The sequence below is a fragment of the Orcinus orca genome, chromosome 2, assembly GCF_937001465.1.
Source record: "Orcinus orca chromosome 2, mOrcOrc1.1, whole genome shotgun sequence".
Taxonomy (NCBI): Eukaryota; Metazoa; Chordata; class Mammalia; order Artiodactyla; family Delphinidae; genus Orcinus; species Orcinus orca.
The window spans coordinates 19,333,659-19,355,005 of NC_064560.1; the positions used below are offsets into that span (position 1 = coordinate 19,333,659).

Genomic DNA, 21,347 nt, shown 5'->3' on the forward strand with positions numbered 1-21,347 from the left:
GCTGAGCCCGTGCGTCCCGGAGCCTGTGCCCTGCAACAGGAGAGGCCACAACAGTGAGAGGCCCACGTACTGCAAAAAAAAAAAAAGCAACTGAGATGATGATTTTAAAAGTACACAGTTGCAATTACATGTGAAATGTTGTCTTGGCTTTCATGCCCCTGTGTGTACCCGTTCTCCATCACCTAGCTTGCAAGAGTGATAATAAAAGATCTTGAGGCAGGCAGGCCTTTATTCCATCAACAGAGATCTTTGATACTCCTTACGTTCTCAGCATTGTATGGTGTATTATGGAGGATAAGGTAGAGGAAGATGACCTGGTGTCTGAACTCAAGCATCTAGTTAGAGAGATACAATTAACCCATGTGGAAAGATGGATACTGCTGCAGGGCCTTATGACCCAGTGGGAAGGATGTGGATAAGTGGAGAGAAGATGAATTCAGACAGGAAAGAGCATGAATGGAAGCCCGGAGATGAGGATGAGGGTAGGTTAGGATAGCAGAGCTGCACGCGGGGGATTAGAGGACAAGTGAGGACACACAAGTTAGTGGGTCTGCACCGGAAGTTCCTGACTTGTTATCAGGTGTATGCAGTTCACACTAAAAGGAGGATTCCTCTGACATGTTGTAGAGGTGATGGTTTGTGGCTGTACTGTGCAGGCTGTCATTTCTTCTTGACTCCTGCCTTCAATTCTGACCTTTATTGAAACACAGTCATTACTTTTAAGCATTGACTAATACCCCATGTAGTTACTTTAAAAACCCCACACATTTCTTATTTTGGAATAAATATAGATTCACTGGCTGTTGCAAAGAAATGGAGAGAAGTCTTTGGTACCCCTCACCCATTCTTCCCAGTTGAACATGTTGTATAACTAGTGCAATAGCAAAACCGGGTAATGACACTGGTAAAATGCACAGAGCTGAGTCACCAGTTACACATAATGCACTTGTTTGTGTGTGTGTAGCTTCCTGTTGCTATCAGCACAGTCAAGATACAGAACCGTCCCATCACCTCGGGCTGCCTCGTGGTACTCCTTATAGCTACAACTTCTCCATTGTCCATTCCCAAACCCTGGTGGCCACTCATCTGTTCTCTGTCTCCAGAATTTTGTTATTTCAAGTGTTATATCAGTAGAACCATACAGTTTAAGGAACTTGCTGAGATTATTTTCTTTCTCTCAGCATAACTTCCCTGAGGTTCATCCAAAGTTGTTTTTCTTTTTATTGCTGAGTAATACTCCATGTTATGGTGGACCATCATTTGGTTAACTATTCACTCACTGAAGGACATTGGTTGGTTTTGAGTTATCAGCTATAATGAAAACTGCTCTGAACATTCATGCATAGGTTTTTGAGTGGACAGAAGTTGTCATTTCTTGGACTTCCCTGGTGGCGCAGTAGTTAAGAATCTGCCTGCCAGTGCAGGGGGCACGTGTTCGAGCCCCGGTCTGGGCAGATCCCACATGCCACAGAGCAACTAAGCCCATGCGCCACAACTACTGAAGCCTGCACGCCTAGAGCCCGTGCTCCACAACAAGAGAAGCCACCGCAGTGAAAAGCCTGCGTGCAGCAACGAAGACTCAGTGCAGCCAAAAATAAATTAAAAAAAAAAAAGGTGACTTCCCTGGTGACACAGTGGTTAAGAATCCGCCTGCCAATTCAGGGGACACGGGTTTGAGCCCTGGTCCAGGAAGATCCCACATGCCACGGAGCCACTAGGCCCATGCCCCACAACTACTGAGCTTGTGCTCTAGAGCCCGCGAGCTACAACTACTGAGCCCGCGTGCCACAACTACTGAAGCCCGTGCGCCTAGAGCCCGTGCTCCGCAACAAAGGAAGCCACCACAATGAGAGGCCTGAGCACCGCAAGGAAGAGTAACCCCTGCTTGCCTCAACTAGAGAAAGCCCGTGTGCAGCAACGAAGACCCAGTGCAGCCAAAAATAAAAAATAAATTTTAAAAAAAAGGGTATGCCACTTAAAAAAAAAAAAAAAAGTTTTCATTTCTCTACAGTAAATGGCCAAGAGTGTCATATGCCGGGTCATCTGATGAGTTCATTTGTCATTTTAAAGGAAACTTGCAAACTGTTTTCCGAAGTGGCTGAATCGTTTACATTCCCACCAACAATGTATGAGTGACCCAGTTTTTTGCATCATTACTCTTTGCTCTTATCACTATTTTTAATTTTATCCATTCTGATAGGTGTGTTCTCATTGTGTTCAAATTTTTTTTAGATGTAATTCACACACCATAAAACTCACCCTTTTAAAGTATATAATTCAATGGTTTTTAGTATATTCTCATGTAGGTGCAACTATCATCATTATCTGTATTTCCAAAGCGTTTTCATCCCTCCAAAAAGAGTGACAGGTACCCATTACCAGTCACTCCCAATTCAGCCTTCTTCCCAGCCCCCGGCAACTACTATCCTCTGTCTCTATGGATTTGCCCATAGAAATGAAATCTTATAATATATGGCCCTTTGTGACTGGCTTCTTTCACTAAGCATAATGTGTCGCGGGTTCATCCGTGTTGTAATATGAGTCAGCACTTCATTCCTTTGTATGGCTGAATAATATTCTATCGTATGATTACCACATTTTGTTTATCCATCAGTTGATGGACATTTGGGTTGTTTCCACTTTTGCCTGTTATGAATAATATTTCTAACAACGTTTTTGTACAAGTTTTTGTATGTATGTATGTGTGTTTTCTTTTGGGTATTTTCCTGAGAGTTGAATTGCTGGGTCATATGGTAATTCTATGTTTAGCCTTTTGAGGAACTGCCAAACTGATTTCCAAAGCAGCTGCGCCATTTTACCTTCCCACCAGCAGTGTATGAGGGTTCCAGTTTCCCTACATCTTTGTCAACACTTGTTATTATCTGTCTTGTTGATTCTAGCCATCCTGCTGGAAGTGAAGTGGTCTTTCATTGTGGTTTTGATTTTTCATTTCCCTGACGAGTTATGATTTGAGCATCTTCTCATGTGTTTATTGGCCATTTGCGTAGCTTCTTTGGAGAAATGTCTATTCAAGCTTTTGCCCAGTTTTCAATTGGGTTGTCTTTTTATTGTTGAGTTGTAACAGTTCCTTACATATTTTAGATACTAGGCCCTTATTAGGTATATGATTTGCAAATATTTTCTCCCATTCTGTGGTCTGTCTTGTCACTGTAGTTTAAATTTCTATTTCCCTAATGACTGCCAGTGTTGGTCATCTTTTCATCTGCAGGTTTACCATCTGTATGGCCTCTTTGGTGAAATGTCTATTCATATCTTTTGCCCATGTTTGTCATTCCTCTTACTAGAGCTATGGCTGTAGACATTTTCCTTTATAGTATATATGTCTTCAAACTCTTCTTTGCAGCAGCACTAAGATGCGTGAGACGCAGCTGTTAAGCTGCTCATAGCTATAGATCTTTTAAATTGTGATTAAAAAACACAACATGGAATTTACCCTCAACCATTAGGTGTATAGTGCAAATATTAACTATACACATGTTGTAAGCAGATTTCTAAGACTTTGTCATTTTGCACAAACTGAAACTCTAGACCCATTGAATAGTAACTCCCCATTCCCCACATATCCCTGCCACTGGCAACTACCGTTTTGCTTTTTGCTTCTGTGAGATTGACTGCTTTAGATACCTTAAATGAGTGGAATCATGCATTATTTGTCATTCTGTGACTGCCTTGTTTCACTTAGCATAGTGTCCTCAAGGTTCATCCATGTTGTAGTATGTGACCATAGCTGTAGATTTTTTAAAAAATTTATTGAAATATAGCTGATTTACAGTGTTGTGTTAATTTCTCCTGTACAGTAAAGTGATTCAGTTATGCATATATATACATTCTTTTTCTTATTCTTTTCTATTATGGTTGATCCCAGGATATTGAATATAGTTCTCTGTGCTGTACAGTAGGACCTTGTTGTTTATCCATTCTATGCATAATAGTTGGCATGTGCTAACCCCAAACTCCCAATCCATCTCTCCACCCCACCCCTTGGCAACCACAAGTCTGTTCTCTATGTCTGTGAGTCTGTTTTTGTTTCATAGATAAGTTCATTTGTGTCATTTTTTTTATTATTATTTTTTGGCCATGCTGCGTGGCCTGTGGGACCTTAGTTCCCCGGGCCAGGATTTGAACCTGGGCCCTCGGCAGTGAGTGTGCAGAGTCCTAACCACTGGATTGCCACAGAATCCCCCATTTGTGTCATATTTTAGATTCCACATATAAGTGATATCATATGGTATTTGTCTTTCTCTTTCTGACTTACTTCACTTAGTATGATAATCTCTAGGTCCATCCGTGTTGTGGTAAATGGCATAACTTCATTCTTTTTTTATGGCTGAATAATATTTCGTTGTATATATACACCACATCTTCTTTATCCATTCATCTGTTGATGGACATTTAGGTTGTTTCCACGTGAATAGAGCTGCCAAGCTGTAGATTTGGATCCATGCTAGGCCAGTGCTCATTTTTATCTCATTAATAACCATGTGATCTCACCATGACTCAGTTTCTCCATCTGCAAAAGGGATAACAGTAGGTCATAGTGGCATAGAACTTGGTAACTAAACTCAGAGCTTTGTGAGTAATCCATACTCTCATCCTGTGGACCGCCTCACAGGTGGCAGTTATGTGTCTTCGCCAAAAAGTCAGAAGTGAGCAGAAGGTTCTCATCCTGGTTTGTTGAAGAGGCTTCACTGAGTGACCTCATTTCTTCATTAATTTTTAATTTCTTTTCTTGCCTAATGTTCACCCTTTAATCCCCAAATCATTCCAGAGTACCTCAGCACATATATCCTGAAATTGAAAGATCCAACAAGGGATCTAGTTCTTGTTAAGGGTCTTCTGTGCCCCCAAAGAAGAGGATCTTTAAGCCAACCTCCACCTGGCCCCATGAGGCACCCAGTTCTCTGGGAGTTGCTATAGAAATGTGCTCTGGTACTAGGAGGAAAGGAAATAAAGCATTCTGAGAGTCTTGCAGGCTAGGAAATGGACGTTCTGACGTCTATTCCCAAAGTCTACTGCAGTTGCTTTCTTCATTACATTCTTTCTCGGTGTTTCATTGTTCCCATGTGGACACGGAGGCTGAATGTGTTGACTGTCCTTGTCCTTTACAAAGCAGCATGAGAAATTTGGAAGAGAGATCTCTGGCCATCAAGCTGTGGTCTTAAATAAGACAGGATGATCATTTATCCCCTTCTTGTCTTGGAAACAAAAAATCTGCCACCATCTCAGCTCTCCCTGTGGAGATATTAGCTCATGCAGACCGGAAAACGTATCTTTGCCTTTATCCTTTTTTCTTCCCCACACCCCCTTCTCCCAGTAGGCCCTTTGCTTCTGCATCATCCTATCCCAGGAGTTGACTAGCAGCTTCAGCTCTCACCTTCCTCAGCAGGCACTGTGGTTTTGCACACAGCTGGGGACATTTCTGGGAATGGATCTCAGTGGTTAGAGCAAACATTGCCTGGGAGTCTTGGGCCAGAGGAGATTCCTCTAGTCTCCTCCATACTTCTCTGGTTCTCACTCACCAGACCCTCAGGGAATGCTGTCAAGCTTCAGTTCCCATGGCTGGTTTTTATCTTTCTTTTAGTTAAATCAGCTGTGACACCTGGCAGAGCCATGCTTCCCCTGGGGGCCTAGGCAAACCCAGATGCTGCCAGCCTGTTCTGTCCCCGGGGTGCACTCAAGGCCAGTCCATTTACTCTGCACAGACACAAGGAGAAGAATGTCGGTGCTAGAAGGGAGCTGAAGAGTCATCTAGTCAACCCCTTAATGCAACATCGGGGAAGAATTTTATAGGAAAACAAAGACCCACCCCACAGCTACAACTCTTATCATGTGGCCGAGTGATGCTGTTTTGATTTTAAATACGGTAACTAATTTCAACACTAAAACTATTAAAATATTAGTAGAAGCTAGCGTAGGGTTCCAAAAGTATGTAGCCTCTGTCGTAGCTTTGTAGTAAAGCAAAATGGTCATAAATACAGGTCAAAGGAATATAATAAACCAGTGCCTGTGTGCATAAATACATACATACATACATAAAAAGTAAAGGAAGGACATTTCTGCACAGTGTCAGGTGGCAAGCCTGTAGGTGCTTTCTAAATCATTTGTTTGTTTGCTTTGAGAAAAGGGCCCTTTTTTTCATTTCCTTATTCTGTGGCCAGAGAGAAGGGTTGGTTTCTCAGTTTTCTGGGAAATGGTCATAGTTGCGTCTGGAGACCAGGGTTAGTCTCTATGTGCTGTTTGTCTTTCTGTTTTCATCTCTGGGTTCTCCCTGCAGACCCCTGTTGGCCGCCTGCCTGGTGCCCGTGGCTCCCACCTTACCTCTTTCTTAGAGTCCCATTCTCCAGACCCCAGAGATTTCTTCTGCCCAACCTGTCCTTTGCCTGCCTGTGTTGTGTAACCCCAAAGCTCTGCTAGACAGTTGAAGCTGATCTCATAGACTAATTCAGGGTAAAGGGGTAAGAGAGATTAGTGGCATTATTTATTGCCTTCCGTAAACATTTACATTTTAAAGCTTTAGATCCTTTAATTCTTAAAAACAAAAATGAGTCAAGGGGAGTGGGGAGGGACACGATAGTGGAAGGGGATTAAGAGGTATTAACTACTAGGTATAAAATAAGATACAAGGATATTTAAAAAACTAAAAACAGAACTACCATATGACCCAGCAATCCCACTACTGGGCATATACCCTGAGAAAACCATAATTCAAAAAGAGACATGTACCACAATGTTCACTGCAGCTCTATTTACAATAGCTAGGACATGGAAGCAACCTAAATGTCCATCGACAGATGAATGGATAAAGAAGATGTGGCACATATATACAATGGAATATTATTCAGCCATAAAAGGAAACGAAATTGAGTTATTTGTAGTGAGGTGGATGGACCTAGAGTCTGTCATACAGAGTGAAGTAAGTCAGAAAGGGAAAAACAAATACTGTAGGCTAATGCATATATATGGAATCTAAAAAATATGGTACTGATGAACCTAGTGGCAGGACAGGATAAGGACACAGATATAGAGAATGAAACTGAGGACATGGGGTGGGGGGAAAGGGGAAGCTGGGACAAAGTGAGAGTAGCATTGGCATATATACACTACCATATGTAAAATACATAGCTAGTGGGAAGCAGCATCATAGCACAGGGAGATCAGATCGGTGCTTTGCGGACACCTAGAGGGGTGGGATAGGGAGGGTGGAAGGGAGACACAAGAAGAAGGGGAAATGGGGATATATGTGTGCATATGGCTGATTCACTTCGTTGGACAACAGAAACTAACAGAGTATTGTGAAGCAATTATACTCCAATAGAGATGTATAAAATAAAAAGATACAAGGATGTAATGTTCAGCACAGGAATATAGCCAGTATTTTATAACTTTAAATGGAGTATACTGTATAAAAATATTACATCACTATGTTGTAAACCTGCAACTAATATAATGTTATAAATCAACTATACTTCAGTTGAAAAAAAAATGAGTGGAACAGGGCACTCAAGCGAGAGTGGGAAAATAGCTTTTCTTTTCTAGACGATACATTGGGTCACTCAAACCACACAGTTGATACCATCCAGACACCAATCATGAACAAGCCCGGGCCTGAGTTCGTTCCACTGTCCAGTTGTTCCTAAGGAAGATTAAACCTGCTTTATTCCAGACGTGTCTTTTTTATTATTATTATTAATTTATTAATTTAATTTATTTTTTGGCTGCATTGGGTCTTCGTTGCTGCTCACAAGCTTTCTCTAATTGCGGCGAGCAGGGGCTACTCTTCGTTGCGGTGTGCAGGCTTCTCATTGCGGTGGCTTCTCTTGTTGCGGAGCCCGGGCTCTAGGCATGCGGGCTTCAGTTGTTGTGGCACGAGGGCCCAGTATTTGTGGCTCGTGGGCTCTAGAGCGCAAGCTCAGTAGTTGTGGCGCACGGGCTTAGTTGCTCAGCAGCATGTGGGATCTTCCCAGACCAGGGCTCAAACCCGTGTCCCCTGCATTGGCAGGCAGATTCTTAACCACTGTGCCACCAGGGAAGTCCCCTGACGTGTCTTTTGTAAGTTTTTATCTGTCTGTAATAAGGTCATAAGCTACTAATGAGAAGGAATCCTCTCTTTTAAATCCAATCCTTTTCATGAACAATAGGAACTTAATATGTATCTGTTAATGATGAAATATTAATAAGCCTGAAGGAGTCAGCAGTAAGTCTTTCCTAGGGTTAGAAAACCATTTACAAGGCCTTATTGGAAAGGCCCTTTGAGGGCTTGGATTTTGTTATGAGAAACACTGATTAATTGAAACCCTTAAGTGAAGGGCATTTCTTCTCCCTTTAGTCAATTCATGTTGCAAACATGTTGCTCTCATGGCTGGAATTGAATGCTTTCTGGAGAGACCTATCCAAGGAAATTTGCTTGAGATGCTGTCATTGTCAGCATTGCAATCAGCTTACTAACTCTGCAGGGGTGGCAGGTTTGCTCTTTTCCCTTGAAAGGCTTCATCAACACTGGTATCTACAGGCATTTAGGGACACCAAGGAAATATGTCAAAGGCACTGCTTACTCTCCTCTGGACACTAAAAAGTGGTGGATACCATTTTGAGTGTTGGCCTGGGGAGACCTGGGGGCTGAATCCTGGTACTGCTCCAAACTCATTCTGTGACTGTGGGTAAGACGTTCAACCTCTCTGAGTCTCTGCTGCCTTATCTGTAAAACTGGGATAATGATCTCTTTGCACAGGGCTATTTTAAGATTTAAATGAGCTATGTATGCAGAGACTCTGGCACAGATTAGGAAGTGGCTAGCTGCGGAATGGAGCTCTGTAATTTGGCAAATCCCCGAATGGTTTGCATTTTGGCCACTGAACTTCTATCTCAGGATGGTGTGTGACGGCAGAGCTTGCAGACAGAAATCTGGGCTTCCAAATGGACGTCTCTTTAAATCTTGGACCCTAAAGGGTGGCCATGGAGGCTCAAAATGCCTGGCATACTGCTTAGTGTCTCATTTTGGTTGCTGCCATGGAGAAGGCTGTGAGCAGAGAGAGGGCTCGGGGTGGGTAGGCTGGCTGGCTGCCCAGGGCTCTTGTTGCCACAGACTGAATGTTTATGTGCCCTTCCCCCCATTCATATCTTGAAACCTTAACCCCCAATGCGATGGGATTGGGAGGTGATCAGGTCATGAGGGTGGAGCCTTATGGATGGGATTAGTGCCCTTACAGAAGAGACCTCAGTGAGCTCCCTGTCCCCCCATGTGAGGGCATAGCGGAGAAGATGGCTGCTTATGGACCAGGAAGCTGCACTCACCTGACACCGAATCTGCCAATGTCTTGATGGACTTCTTAGCCTCTAGAACTGTGAGAAGTAAATTTCTGTTATGTGCAAGTCACCCAGTCTATAGTACTTTGTTTTAGCAGCCGGACTGGACTAAATACCCGTCTATATTATGATCTGGTGGTGGTCTTATCGAACTTTTTTTAAAATACTTTATTTTTTAGAGTAGTCTCAGGTTCACAGCAAAATTGAGGGGAATATAGAAAGATTTCCCATACACCCGCTGCCTCAACACATGCATGGCCTTCCCCACTATCAACATCCTTCTCCAGATGGTACATTTGTTGCAATTGACGAACCTACGTTGATACATCATAATCGCCCAGTCCACGGTTTACTTTCGGGTTCACTCTTGGTGTTGTACGTACTATGTGTTTGTACAGATGCATAATGACATGTGTGCACCATTAGAGTGTCATATAGGGTAGTCTCGCCGCCCTGAGATTCCCTCATGCTCTGCCAATTCATCCCTCCCTCCCCGCTAGTCTTACTGGATTTTCAGTGAGAATTACATTATTTTGCATATGGGACAGGGCATGTGTAGAGGTGCACGCGTCTGTTTTTATCTACTTACATCATAAGATCGTAAGTTAGAAGCAGGTTAGGATCAGATGTAGAAAAATAAATTCTATAACATACATTTCTTTGTGGTTGTGGATTCGTGTCCTGACAATTCAATCTTATGTGGTGGAATTCACTTAGAATTCTTGGCTACCCCTGTTCCCCATCCCTATGCTTCTCCATTATACCCGCTACTCTGAGGGTAGGGACCATGTCTTCATCATCCTTGTAGCTTAACACACAGAAATTGCTCAGCGAATGGGAGAATGAATGCTCAAGTACCAGCTCCAGAAACACCACTTCCTTTCATTTATGCTGGTCCAGGAGCTTCTGCTGACCACCCGTCCCTCACTTACACTGCTGCTACTGCTCATCTTTCTACTCATCCATCTGAGGGAAATGGGGCAGAGACCTTGGTCTCCAGAGACATGCTTCTCACCAAGCCCGGGCTTGTGGCTGGTTGAGGTGGCCTTGCTCCACTGTCTGGACCCCATCTGGGGAGACCTGGAGGTTGAGATGCGAATAACAGCCATCTTACCCCTGCAGGGATTCTCACCTCCTGTCTTTAAGTCAGTAGGATGCAATGTGGAAGGGTGCATCTTGGGGCCCAGGGTCCCATGACTGTGCTGTGTCCTGAATTTCTAGCCTGACTCAATTCATTGAAACCTGGGGAAATGAAGGTTAGCACCTGCAAACTGGGGTTGGGATAACTCTACCACCCTTGGCAACAAGGTTAAAGGTTGATAAGAGTGAAATGCTTCGAGGCTGTCTGTAAGAGTTGCTGGTTACATGCACAGTGTGTCCATTTCTTGTCACTTGCCAGGGGCATCCCTTGTGTGACTGAGGGCGCTGGCAACAGAAGGACTGTTAGCAGGACTTGTCCCCCAGTGCTCAGCAGGTGGGCAGCTGCTTGTTGAGAGCCCTTGGCTGCAGGCCTGGCCTTGTGCACAAAGAGAGACTTGAGTGCTATAGGCCGTGGGAGGGGCTGTTGAGTATTGATTTGCCCATCTCTCTTCTAGTTGGAAAAACAACTAGGGGTGAATTGGCTCGGTGGATTTTTTTACTTGCAGCCTTTCTCGTGAAAGGCTGCTGAAACTCAAGTTCTTCTCTTACAAGGCTGACCTGTGTGCAGTAGGTGGGGTTGGAATTGAGTACAACGTGGGAAGGTTCCTGTCTGTTGAGAACTTGGGCTGGGGGCTAGGCCCAAAAGGAAGGCGTGGGAGGCCAGGAGAGAGAGAGAGAGGGTGAGGGAGAGAGACAGAGAGAGAGACAGAGAGAGAGACAGGGAGAGAGAGAGAGAGAGAGAGAGGGAGAGAGAGAGAGAGAGAGAGACAGGGAGAGAGAGAGAGAGAGAGAGACAGGGAGAGGGAGAGAGAGAGAGAGAGAGAGGGAGAGGGAGAGAGAGAGAGAGAGAGAGGGAGAGAGAGAGAGAGAGAGTGTGTGTGTGTGTGTGTGTGTGTGTGTGTGTGTGTGTGGTGGAGGACATTTACGAGGGAGAGATGCCTCTGCTCCCTGCTGAGTCAGGGGCTTGGGAACAGGGTGTAGATGGCAGGGTCGAAGTCCATGGTGTTAAAACAATTTAAACCTAATAATGAAGGCCAGAGAAGCCCACACGATGACATGAGCTCAGTCAGTCAGGCATGGACTTGACTCCTGGCCTCACCGGACATTTGACCTTTGGGAATCCCTTTATCGTGGAGGTGGTGGCAGGAGGGTGGTCTCAGATTCTTCATTTGTCATGGCACAATGTACAGGGTAGGCATTACTTACCTTGAAGAGGTCAAGATTTCAGGAGATAATGTATAGAAAACCCTAGCTACTACACGTCTCTGACACACAGTAGGTGTTCAAAAAATGGTAACTGTTAAACTGGGAGAACACATTATTAGAGCTCTCCTGAGGAGATCCAGATCTGGCCATCCACCTTCATCCCTGGATGCGATTCAAATAAGACCCATTGAAGAATTCGAGATGTTGAAAGGACGAAGCTTCACAGAGCCCTGCCCCCCCCACAGTTAGGCAGTGACCTGGGGGGGGGGATGGAAGCCCCCCGTGGAGCCGGCAGCAAGGACCCAGCTGCTCAGAAAGGCGGGTGCCTCCGCCGGTGGGTCAGCGTCCAGGGCTCCGAGAGCTGCGTCTGTTTCTCTTCCCTACACTCTCACAAAAGCTCGCGACAACAGGACGCCACACTCCTGTTTCGCCACGTGGAACGGCGTTTCCCAGCCATGCTGCCCTTTTCTGCTTGGCTACTCGGAGTGACGGTTAACTCGTGTCTTAAAGGCCTTGGGGACATTTTTCAAACACCTGGCATGAAAGTGAACAGTATCAGCTGTGGGATCAGTTTCCTCATGAAAAAAAATAGGACAATAATAGACTTGACTTCATAGGGTTGTTAGGAGTTAAATGTATTAACTCATGTTAATATACGTAATACGCTTAGAGTAAAGCCCCGATAAATATTGGTTCTGTCGTTCTTACTGTGATTATTCTGTATTCCATCTTCTCCTCCTACACCTCCAGCCTCTCTTTCTGTCTCCTGCCTTTGATTTGGGTTCCAAGAAGTTTCCAGGAAGGGCAGGGGATTGTCGGGACTGTCTTGAGAAGCTGGGTTCATCCTACCCGCCTCCTCCCACCCACTTCCATTCGGATGGGTTGAGTCAGCCCTGTTTTCTTCCCTTGCGCCTGGCAGAAATCAGGTCTTGCTCTGAGTAAGGTTGGTTCCTACCATTGCAGGAGCTGGCGAGAGAGTGTCCTCATCCGACCTTGAAGGATGGGCCTCCGGACAGAGAGGAAGTGAGCAGACCATGGGGCTTCCCTGGGCTGCACAGAGGACTCTCATAAAACACCCTCCTGATTCCTTTTCTGGGATTAAGGATGCAGATGACGTCACTGGGAAACACGAGGTCTCTTCTTGATCCACTCACCCACCTCTCCTTTCTCCTAGAAAGACGGGGGTGTCCTGTTGGCCTGGGGGTCCAGCGCACCTTTGGTCTCCTGACTGAGCTCGGCTCCCAGCTCCACTGTGACTCATAGTCAGAGCTCACTCAGCCTTCAGCCCCATGCCCTCTGCTTCCCAGTACCTCGTGTTCTGTCTGGGCCGTAATTCCCTTTCCATCCCACCCCTCCCTCCCCTTCTGCAGGGTATTCTGAGGCTGAGTTGAGGTGGATAAAATAGCCACATGCATGATTTCCAAATTCTATATAATTGCTATCACTTCAGTATATCAATCTACCATCAGGCAGTTCCGTCCCCTCTGCTGATAAAGATAACAGCTATAAAAACACACTTTGAGAGGAAAACAGGAGGAGAGGCATGTGGCCAGTCCCTGCCAGCAGGATCATCATTTTGGTGGCAGTGGAGACCTCTGGCCTGCACCGAACTGCCCTGTTCCTGTGCTCTGTTGATGACGTATGGAACACGCTGGCTTGGCCAGGTTCTGAAAGCAGCCTGTCTCATAAATGGAAAGTCCAGACAGGAAGTTTGAAAACCTGGCCATGGTTTCTGCATGGGATGAGGCTTTTCTCACTGTACCCAGCAGGTATTTCCTATCCAATGTGTTTCATTATGGAGGCCTAGGTATCTCAGATTTGGGACGCCGTCCATCGCCCCTTAAATCTCCTACCATTAAAGGGGCTACTGTCTATGTCTTTGACCTTTCCAAAGATCATCTTGGACCTTTCTCTAGTGCTGCCTAGTTTGGGGATGCTTTTATTTCTCATGTCATTTTCACAACCACAGATGTCATTACAGATGAGAACGTGGCGGGGGGTGGGTAAGTGACCAACGCAAAGTCACAGAGGTTGTTAGCAGGTAGGAAAATAATTCAGGTCCTCAAATGTCTGGTGTAGTGACTTTTGTTTAAAACTACGTCGTGCTCCCGGGAGAAAAGCTGGGGTTATATGCAAGAGGCCTTGGGGGTGTGGGACTGGGATTGGGTTTACCTGGAAGCCCTAAGTGCAGTGGAAATTGGGTAACGTGCATGAGCGAGAGGGAAACTTACCCCTTCTCACTGACTCAGAGGCAGCAATGGCCTTCTGGTGACGCTGGGAACCCAGCAAATAATCTCGGCCTCTGACCTCTTGGAGGTCACATTGGAAGAGCATGGTTGTCTCCCCCAACCCTTCCCAGAGGTGGACAGTGCTGGTCTACACAGGTGAGAGCCGGTGGCATCCCCCAAGGACTCAGGCGTGAGGCCAGGTTGCCTCCCTGCCTTCTTCCATGGCTCAGGCCTCCCGCCTTGGTTGGACTCTCTCCAGGGCCTCCTCCTTCTTCCCTTTATCCTGGAGACTTACCCCGTAGGGTGGGCAGCTGTAGTGGCCCTGTATCAGGACTCATAGCTGGCAGAGGGACTTGCACTGTGCTAGGAATGTTCTGTTTCTTTCTTTTTTATTTTATTTTATTTTTTATACAGCAGGTTCTTATTAGTTATCCATTTTATAAATATTAGTATATATATGTCAATCCCAATCTTCCAATTCATCACACCACCACCACTCCCCCTCCCCCACCGCTATCCCCCTTGGTGTCCATACGTTTGTTCTCTACATCTGTGTCTCAATTTCTGCCCTGCAAACGGGTTAATCTGTACCATTTTTCTAGGTTCCACATATATGCATTAATATGAGATATTTGTCTTTCGCTTTCTGACTTCCTTCACTCTGTATGACAGTCGCTAGATGCATCCATGTCTCTATAAATGACCAAATTTCATTCCTTAATATGGCTGAGTAATATTCCATTGTATATATGTACCATATCTTCTTTATCCATTCATCTGTCTATGGGCATTTAGGTTGCTTCCATGACCTGGCTATTGTAAATAGTGCTGCAAGAATATTGGGGTGCATGTGTCTTTTTGAATTGTCGTTTTCTCTGGGTATATGCCCAGTAGTGGGATTGCTGGGTCATATGGTAATTCTATTTTTAGTTTTTAAAGGAACCTCCATACTGTTCTCCACAGTGGCTGTATCAATTTACATTCCCACCAACAGTGCAAGAGGGTTCCCTTATCTCCACACCCTCTCCAGCATTTGTTGTTTGTAGATTTTCTGATGATGCCCATTCTAACTGGTGTGAGGTGATACCTCATTGTAGATTTGATTTGCATTTCTCTAATAATTAGTGATCTTGAGCAGCTTTTCATGTGCTTCTTGGCCATCTGTATGTCTTCTTTGGAGAAATGCCTGTTTAGGTCTTCTGCCCATTTTTGGATTGGGTTGTTTGTTTTTTTAATATTGAGCTGCATGAGCTGTTTACATATTTTGGAGATTAATCCTTTGTCCACTGATTTGTTTGCAAATATTTTCTCCCATTCTGAGGGTTGTCTTTTCATTTTGTTTGTAGTTTCCTTTGCTTTGCAAAAGCTTTTAAGTTTCATTAGGTCCCATTTGCTTATTTTTGTTTTTATTTCTATTACTCTAGGAGGTGGATCAAAAAAGATCTTTCTGTGATTTATGTCAAAGAGTGTTCTTCCTACGTTTTCCTCTAAGAGATTTATAGTGTCTGGTCTTACATTTAGGCCTCTAATCCATTTTGAGTTTATTTTTGTGTATGGTGTTAGGGAGTGTTCTAATTTCATTCTTTTACATGTAACTGTCCAGTTTTCCCAGCACCACTTATTGAAGAGACTGTCTTTTCTCCATTGTATATCCTTGCCTCCTTTGTCATAGATTAGTTGACCATAGGTGCGTGGGTTTATCTCTGGGCTTTCTATCCTGTTCCATTGATCTATATTTCTGTTTTTGGGCCAGTACCATATTCTCTTGATTACTGTAGCTTTGTAGTATAGCCTGAAGTCAGGGAGTCTGATTCCTCCAGCTCCGTTTTTTTCCCTCAAGACTGCTTTGGCTATATGGGGTCTTCTGTGTCTCCATACAAATTTTAAGATTTTTTGTTCTAGTTCTGTAAAAAATGCCATTGGTAATTTGATAGGGATTGCATTGAATCTGTAGATTGCTTTGGGTAGTAGAGTCATTTTCACAATATTGATTCTTCCAATACAAGAACATGGTATATCTCTCCATCTGTTTGTATCATCTTTAATTTCTTTCATCAGTGTCTTATAGTTTTCTGCATACAGATCTTTTGTCTCCCTAGGTAGGTTTATTCCTAGGTATTTTATTCTTTTTGTTGCAGTGGTAAATGGGAGTGTTTCCTTAATTTCTCTTTCAGATTTTTGATCATTAGTGTATAGGAATGCAAGAGATTTCTGTGCATTAATTTTGTATCCTGCAACTTTACCCAATTCATTGGTTAGCTCTAGTAGTTTTCTGGTGGCATCTTTAGGATTCTCTATGTGTAGTATCATGTCATCTGCAAACAGTGACAGTTTTACTTCTTCTTTTCCATTTTGTATTCCTTTTATTTCTTTTTCTTCTCTGATTGCCGTAGCTAGGACTTGCAAAACTATGTTGAATAATGGTGAGAGTGGACATTCTTGTCTTGTTCCTGATCTTAGAGGAAATGCTTTCAGTTTTTCACCATTGAGAATGATTTTTGCTGTGGGTTTGTCATATATGGCCTTTATTATTTTGAGGTAGGTTCCCTCTGTGCCCACTTTCTGGAGAGTTTTTATCATAAATGGGTGTTGAATTTTGTCAAAAGCTTTTTCTGCATCTATTGATATTATCATATGGTTTTTATTCTTAAATTTGTTAATATAGTATAGCACATTGACTTGTGTATATTGAAGAATCCTTGCATCCCTGGGATAAATCCCACTTGATCGTGGTGTATGATCCTTTTAATGTGTTGTTGGATTCTGTTTGCTAGTATTTTTTTGAGGATTTTTGCATCTATATTCATCAGTGATATTGGTCTGTAATTTTCTTTTTTTGTAGTATCTTTGTCTGGTTTTGGTATCAGGGTGATGGTGGCCTCATAGAATGAGTTTGGGAGTGTTCCTTCCTCTGCAATTTTTTGGAAGAGTTTGAGAAGGATGGGTGTTAGCTCTTCTCTAAATGTTTGTTAGAATTCACCTGTGAAGCCATCTGGTCCTGGACTTTTGTTTGTTGGAAGATTTTTAATCACAGTTTCAATTTAATTACTTGTGATTGGTCTGTTGATATTTTCTGTTTCTTCCTGGTTCAATTTTGGAAGGTTATACCTTTCTAAGAATTTGTCCAATTCTTCCAGTTTGTCCATTTTATTGGCGTAGAGTTGCAGGTAGTAGTCTCTTAGGATGGTTTGTATTTCTGTGGTGTCTGTTGTAACTTCTTTTTCATTTCTAATTTTATTGACTTGAGTCCTCTCCTTTTTTTTGATGAGTCTGGCTAATGGTTTGTCAATTTTGTTTATCTTCTCAAAGAACCAGCTTTTAGTTTTATTGATCTTTGCTGTTGTTTTCTTTGTTTCTGTTGCATTTATTTCTGCTCTGATCTTTATGATTTCTTTCCTTCTGCTAACTTTGGGTTTTGTTTGTTCTTCTTTCTCTAGTTCCTTTAGGTGTAAGGTTAGATTGTTTATTTGAGATTTTTCTTGTTTCTTGAGGTAGGCTTGTATTGCTATAAACTTCTCTCTTAGAACTGCTTTTGCTGCATCCCATAGGTTTTGGATCGTTGTGTTTTCATTGTAATCTGTGTCTAGGTATTTTTTGATTTCCTCTTTGATTTCTTCAGTGATCTCTTGGTTACTTAGTAATGTATTGTTTAGCCTCCATGTGTGTGTGTTTTTAATGTTTTTTTCCCTGTAATTGATTTCTAATCTCATAGCGTTGTGGTAGAAGATGCTTGATATGATTTCAATTTTCTTAAATTTACTGAGGCTTGATTTGTGATCCAAGATGTGATCTATCCTGGAGAATGTTCCATGTGCACTTGAGAAGAAAGTGTAATCTGCTGGTTTTGGATGTAATGTCCTATAAATATCAATTAAATCTATCTGGTCTCTTGTGTCATTTAAAGATTGTGTTTCCTGATTAATTTTCTGCCTGGATGATCTGTTCATTGGTGTAAGTGAGGTGTTAAAGTCCCCTACTCTTATTGTGTTACTGTTGATTTCCTCTTTTATAGCTGTTAGCAGTTGCCTTATATATTGAGGTGTTCCTATGTTGGGTGCATATATATTTATAATTGTTATATCTTCTTCTTGGATTGATCCCTTGATCATTATGTAGTGTCCTTCCTTGTCTCCTGTAACATTCTTTATTTTAAAGTCTATTTTATCTGATATGAGTATTGCTACTCCAGCTTTCTTTTGATTTCCATTTGCATGGAATATCTTTTTCCATCCCCTCACTTTCAGTCCCACTAGGTCTGAAGTGGGACTCTTGTAGACAGCATATATATGGGTCTTGTTTTCGTATCCATTCAGTGAGCCTGTGTCTTTTTTGTTCCACAGGCTGCAGGATTGTAGTTCTTCTTGCTTCTGCTGTCTGCCCTCTGGTGGATGAGGCTATCTGAGAGGCTTGTGCAGGTTTCCTCATGGGAGGGACTGGTGGTGGGTAGAGCTGGCTGTTGCTCTGGTGGGCAGAGCTCAGTAAAACTTTAATCCGCTTGACTGCTGATGGGTGGGGCTGGGTTCCTTCCCTGTTGCTTGTTTGGCCTGAGGCGACCCAACACTGGAGCCTACCTGGACTCTTTGGTGGGGCTAATAGCGGATTCTGGGAGGGCTTACGCCAAGGAGTACTTCCCAAACTTCTGCTGCCAGTGTCCTTGTCCCTATGGTGAGCCACAGCCACTCCCCACCTCTGCAGGAGACCCTCTACACTAGCAGGTAGGTCTGGTTCAGTCTCCTATGGGGTCACTGCTCCTTCCCCTGGGTCCTGATGTGCACACTACCTTGTGTGTGCCCGCCAAGAGTGGAGTCTCTGTTTCCCCCAGTCCTGTCGAAGTCCTGCAATCAAATCCCACTAGCCTTCAAAGTCTGATTCTCTAGGAATTCCTCTTCCCGTGGCCGGACCCCCAGGTTGGGAAGCCTGACATGGGGCTCAGAACCTTCACTCCAATGGGTGGACTTCTGTGGTATAAGTGTTCTCCAGTTTGTGAGTCACCCACCCAGCAGTTATGGGGTTTGATTTTATTGTGATTGTGCCCCTCCTGCTGTCTCATTGTGGCTTCTCCTTTGTCTTTGGACGTGGGGTATCTTTTTTGGTGAGATCCAGTGTCTTCCTGTCATGACTGTTTAGCAGTTAGTTGTGATTCTGGTGCTCTCGCAAGATGGAGTGTGAATGTTCTGTTTCTTGCAGCCCTAAGGCCTGGTCTCATCTGGTCTCCTTCCCCTGAAGACTCCATAAATGGTAGCTCCTGTCATTGTTCTTCTGAACTTCTTTATTCCTCATGACAATTCCAAAAACCAGGTGGTGGTGTCCCCACCTCACAGTGAAGGGACCAGGCTTAGAGGAGAAGGCTGCCTAGTCACAGTTGGCGAGTTGGTGGGATTCAAACCCAGGCCTGTCCGCACCCAAAGTTGGGATTCTTTCTACTATACCACCCTACTTCCCTCTGCTCTGCTGTTTACCCCAAACCAAGCTGTCTTCTGGAATTCCTCATTTTTATTTTGTAAAAAATTTAAATTTTATTGCAGTATAGTTAATTTATGATGTTGTGTTAGTTTCAGGTGTAGAGCAAAGTGATTCAGTTATACATATATTCATTCATTTTTAGATTCTTTTCCCATATAGGTTATTACAGAATATTGAGTCGAGTTGCCTGTGCTGTATAGTAGGTCCTTGTTGGTTACCTGTCTTATATATAGTAGTGTGTGTTTGTCCATCCCAAGCTCCTGATTTATCTCTCCCTTCCACGTTTCCCCTTTGGTAACCATAAGTTTGTTTTTGATATCTGTAAATCTGTTTCTCTTTTGTAAATAAGTTCATTTGTTTAATTTTTTAAAAAATTAGATTCCACATAAGAGTGATATCATATGATATTTGTCTTTCTCTGTCTGACCTTACTTCACTTAGTATGATAATCTCTAGGTCCATCCATGTTGCTGCAAGTGGCATTATTTCATTCTTTTTAATGACCGAGTAATATTCCATTGTATATATGTACCACATCTTCTTTATCCATTCCTCCGTCGATGGACCCTTAGGTTGCTTCCGTGTCTTGGGTATTGTGAATAGTGCTGCAGTGAACTTTGGGATGCGTGTATCCTTTCGGATTATGGTTTTCTCCAGATATATGCCCAGGAGTGGGATTGCTGGATCAGATGGTAGTTCTATTTTTAGTTTTTTAAGGAACCTCCATACTGGAGGTTTAGAGGCATCTGGAGTGTGATCTAGAGAGCATGCTTGTCCCCCAGCCCTGGTGGATGGCGACTTGGCAGGAACTAGGAACGTATCAGGACTCCAGCTTAGAATGGGATGTGGCTTAGGGTAGGAGGTCTGGTCCAGCAGGAAACCCAGGATGCCAGACTGGAAACATGGCAGAAACCAACTAACTGTATGGCCTGGACCTGTGGCTGAGGTAAGGGGATGCTTGCCTCTGGCCAGCTTTAGAAATTGGGGGTGAGGTGCCAGTGAGGTCCAAGGATGCTGTGCATTCTTGGAGGTGAAGCCTGCTTGACTGCGAGTATCATGACAAAAATAGAATAACACAAGCAAAACCACAAGCAGAGTTGGGGAGAGAGGTTGCACTGGAGGCCTTGCTTGGGTAGGGGGTGGTCTGGGTTGTGGATGGCGCGAGGTCATGGTTTGACAGTGAGGGTTATTATCCTGTAGGCAGTGGGGTGAGAGGCAGAGAGAAGTTGATGTGCCTGGCCTGGGAGGTGATGGTTGCAGCCACAAGGCAGAATGAGGCCACCTCGGAGGAGACAGGAGAGAACTGAGGTTGAGAACCACGCCTTGGGGCTTGGCTGCAGTTGAGGGAGGACAGAGGGACAAGACTCAGCCCGGCGGACAGACAACCAGCCATGAGGAATGTGGGTGGGAGAGCAGGAGACTGCAGTGTGGCGGGACCCTCTCGCAGAGACAACCAGGAGGGCAGCGGTGCCAAGGGCTGAAGTTCAAGGGGCGGAAAGATGCTGGATTTGGCAAGAAAGAGGTTCCTTTAGGACTGCAGCGTGTACATTCCTGCTCATCCACGTTGCCGCCTACCATGGTCGACGTTGGGAAGTTGTGCTCTGAGTGGGAGACCTGAGGTCCTCAGAGAGTCACTTGTGTTCACTGTGCAGGACCAGTTAAGGCAAGAAAACGTCCTTGGTCATGGGAGGAAGGGTAACAGCCACGGTGTTTTCCGCTCAGGCCTTGGTTCGGCTGACCACCAAGGCTCCTCTCCTGCCAGCTTCCGTGAGGCAGAGTTTTGCTGCACCGTGTAAATGTAGTCTGTGAGTCCCCCGGGACAGAGAGGGAGGGAGGGAGGCTTCCGAGGGCAGTTGACGGGCTCGGGATCTGACTCCACATCATGACAGTCAAGGACTTTGCTTCCCTTCAGAATACTACAACTCTGCAGATGTATGTGTTAGAGTGATTACCTGCCTTGACACTGCACCTGTAAGTAGACAGGCT

At 44.1% G+C, this 21,347-nt stretch overlaps 1 protein-coding gene across 1 annotated transcript in view; it reads left to right on the top strand.

The window, feature by feature from the left end:
• CCDC3 (coiled-coil domain containing 3) overlaps positions 1-21,347 on the top strand; it is a 102,453-nt gene that overhangs the window by 26,603 nt on the left and 54,503 nt on the right. The window lies entirely within an intron of this gene.